Source organism: Lipotes vexillifer, unplaced genomic scaffold, assembly GCF_000442215.2.
Source record: "Lipotes vexillifer unplaced genomic scaffold, Lipotes_vexillifer_v1.1 scaffold7, whole genome shotgun sequence".
NCBI lineage: Eukaryota > Metazoa > Chordata > Mammalia > Artiodactyla > Lipotidae > Lipotes > Lipotes vexillifer.
Genome location: NW_006792683.1, coordinates 5,538,053 through 5,541,258, shown reverse-complemented (window position 1 = coordinate 5,541,258; position 3,206 = coordinate 5,538,053).

The window sequence follows — 3,206 nt, the reverse complement described above, 5'->3', positions numbered from 1 at the left end:
CTCTTTCACATGGAAAGTTTTCTCAGGCTCCAGTATGGACGTCTCTCCCTGCCCGCAGTGTTTCCAGAAAGCGAAAAGGCTAAAATCTTTTCTTCTGTCACTGCCGTGCCGCTCTGGGCCCTGTCCCCTTTCTGGAAGCCTCCCAGAGCCCACATCCTGGCCCCACCTGACTTCGAACAGAGAGAAGGGCCCAGGCAGCCCATGCTTCCTCCTCCCCGCTCAGTCCCCTCAAAAGGAAGCATCCAGAGCCCCTGAGAAGTGTGGCTCTTTTCTCTCTCTCATGGGGTGCATGTTTGTGTCCCCCGAGAACTCACCTGTTGGAGCTGTCACCCCCAATGTGATGGCATTGGAAGGTGGCGTCTTTGGGAGGTGATTAGGTTTAGATGAGGTTGTGAGGATGGGGTCCCCAAGATGGGGTTAGTGTCCTTATACGAAGACAGAGACCAGAGCTGTCTCTCTCCACCGTGTGAGTGCACAGCGAGATGGTGGCCGCCTACAGGCCAGGAAGCTGCCCTCACCAAGAACCAAATCCACCGGCACTTTGCTCTTAGACTTCCAGCCTCAAGAACCGGGAGAACATCAGTGTGCGTTGTTTAAGCCTCGCAGCCTGTGATATTTTGTTATAGCAGCCTGGGCTGACTGAGACAGTCTCACTGCTTTTTTCTCAAACAATTTCTATGGGGAATTTCTGATGAATGTAGGTCTCCACGGTATTACATAAGGATTAAGGTGAGGTAATGTAAGTCAAATGCCAGTAATATAAGCAAATTGTAAGCCCTACACGACCAGGGTTCTGAATCACCCGTTTAGTGCTCGTCAAAAGATTGGTAGTGTTGCCTAACCAGAGCGGCTAAGAGAATAGTCTGTTTCCCAGTAGAAATCTGCCTCTTTTGGGTGAGGTGGATCCTTGCTTGGTGCCAGTCTTGTAGGATGTGGAGTGGAAAGATTCACTTCCTTATGTCCAGGCCCTGAGCGGCAGATCACTCCCATTCTCTGTTTCCCTTTGAGCACTAGGTCTTTATCAAATGATTTCTACAGGATTTGCTCCTTCTCACATACTGTGCAAAATACCAGGTGCTAGGGACTGAATGTCTTTGTCCTTCCCAAAATGCATATGTTGAATCCTAATTCCCAGTGTGATGGTGTTAGGAGGTGGGGCTTTTGGGAGGTGATGAGGTCATGAGGGTGAAGCCCTAATAAATGGGATTAGTGCCGTTATAAAAGAGACCCCCAGGGAGCTCCCTCACCCCTTTTGACATAAGAGGACAGACTAAAACATCAGGCAGGGCTTGCTTATCCAGCTGCCCCCTGCATGGTCCTGCAGCTGCATTCAAATAAATAACAGATTGGAAAATAAAAAACAAGAAGAAAAGAAGCACCGTGAGAATGGCTGGCTGGCTGATGGGCTGCATGGATAGGTGTGCAGACCATCATAGGCCCAGCTTGGGTTCTTTTCCCAAAATTCACCCAGTGCCTGGACAAACACATTTGTTCACGTCTATTTCATCTGTTCACCAGTCTCTGGTCCCCAGGGATGAGTGCCATCTCCTATGATCTGGTCTACTCACCTCCTGCCACAGATGGGGTGAAGAGGCAGCCAGGGATTTACCTAATCGGTCTCTCTCCATAGATACTCCTATTTTTTCTTCACTGTAAATTATGGTTATAAAATGCCCTTCTTAACCTCATTTAATGCTTTTTGCCCTGAAATCAACCCTGAGTAATAATAAGTTTGTGATCCCTGATTTCTTTATGTTTGCATATTCCTGGTATATCTTTTCCATTCTTGTATTTTCAAACTGTCAGAATCACTCTATTTTATGCATTTTCTTGTATACAGCATAGAGTTGTGTTATGGTTTGTGCTCCAGTCTGAAGTTGCATTTTTTTAAATAGGTAAGTTTGACTCATTTACGTTTATTCCCATAAGATGTGTGGTCTTAGTTCTGTCGTGTTGTTTTGTGATGGTTTCTGTTTTGCAACTTTTTCAAATATTTCACTGAGTGATTTTGTTTGATTTGCTGTAGTTGTGTGCCTGTGTTTTGAAAATTTGAAAGGTTTATATTTTAGTTCTGGTTTAATGATAATTAGAATGTTACATGATGTCCTGAACCATCTATTTCTTTAGATTGTCTACTGACTCCCTATGATATTTCTCTCTTTTGTCCCTTTTCCTCCCTTTTCTTTATCACCAGATTTTAGTTAATTATATTCTTTCTTCATATGTTCTTTTGTACTAAGATGTACATTTAAATGCTGACTATTTGATTTATTAGCTTGAAATGTTTTTACCCTCAAATATTTTACCGAACCAAACTTGGGTCCACTTGCCCACATGCAGTAAAGCCAATCTACTGTACCAGGTTGTGGTGAAGGAAAGTACAGCATTTACTGCAGGGCACCAAGCAAGGAGAACTAGCAGCTCATGCTCAAAAGACCCAAATTCTCTGATGGCTTTCAGGGAAGGGGTTTTAAAGATAGTGTGAGGGAGGGGGCTGCAGTGTACCTGATCAGCTTGTGCACAATTCTCCGATTGGTTGGAATCAGGGGGAAGTTTCCAGCATTAACAACCTTCCGGTTTCAAGGTCTAAGTGCTTGCAGTCAGCAGTTTTCATCTGGTGGAGGTTTGCTTCCTGTAAAAACAACTTAGGAATGTGTCAGACCTTTTTCTTTCAGGGAACTGGGAGTTGGTGATTCCGCTCTGTGGCAGATTTATAGTCTAAATTGTTACCTGTTTTCTGACCCAATAGCTATTCTTTATTTCTACATCTTCACATTCCTAATCATTATCTCTTGAGCCAGCCTTCTGAGACTCAGGGGAGCCTGGGAGACTAAAGCAAAAGCCTTTTACTTCAAAGGACAGGGACACAGGGGTTGTATATGGTTTCAAATATAGATGTGAAAATCATATTCACACGGAATCCCATTTTCTCTCTCCTCCCAACTTTTGTCATATCATTCTTAAATTGTGAGGCTTTATAACATGTACGTCTTTCCTGTAACCCTAACTTCATATCCATAGTTTCCTTAGTCCTACACTTAATTCAGCGCTCCTGGCCGTTTCTTCTGCAGCCGTTTCCCCATTCATCTCTCCTACTGTGATTTATCTTCAGCTTTGTGCACACTGATGAATGGTTCTGAAGTGGAGCTTTGCAGCGCTGCACCAGTCCTCCTCCTCCCCATCTGCGGTCACTGCTAGGCTTCCTT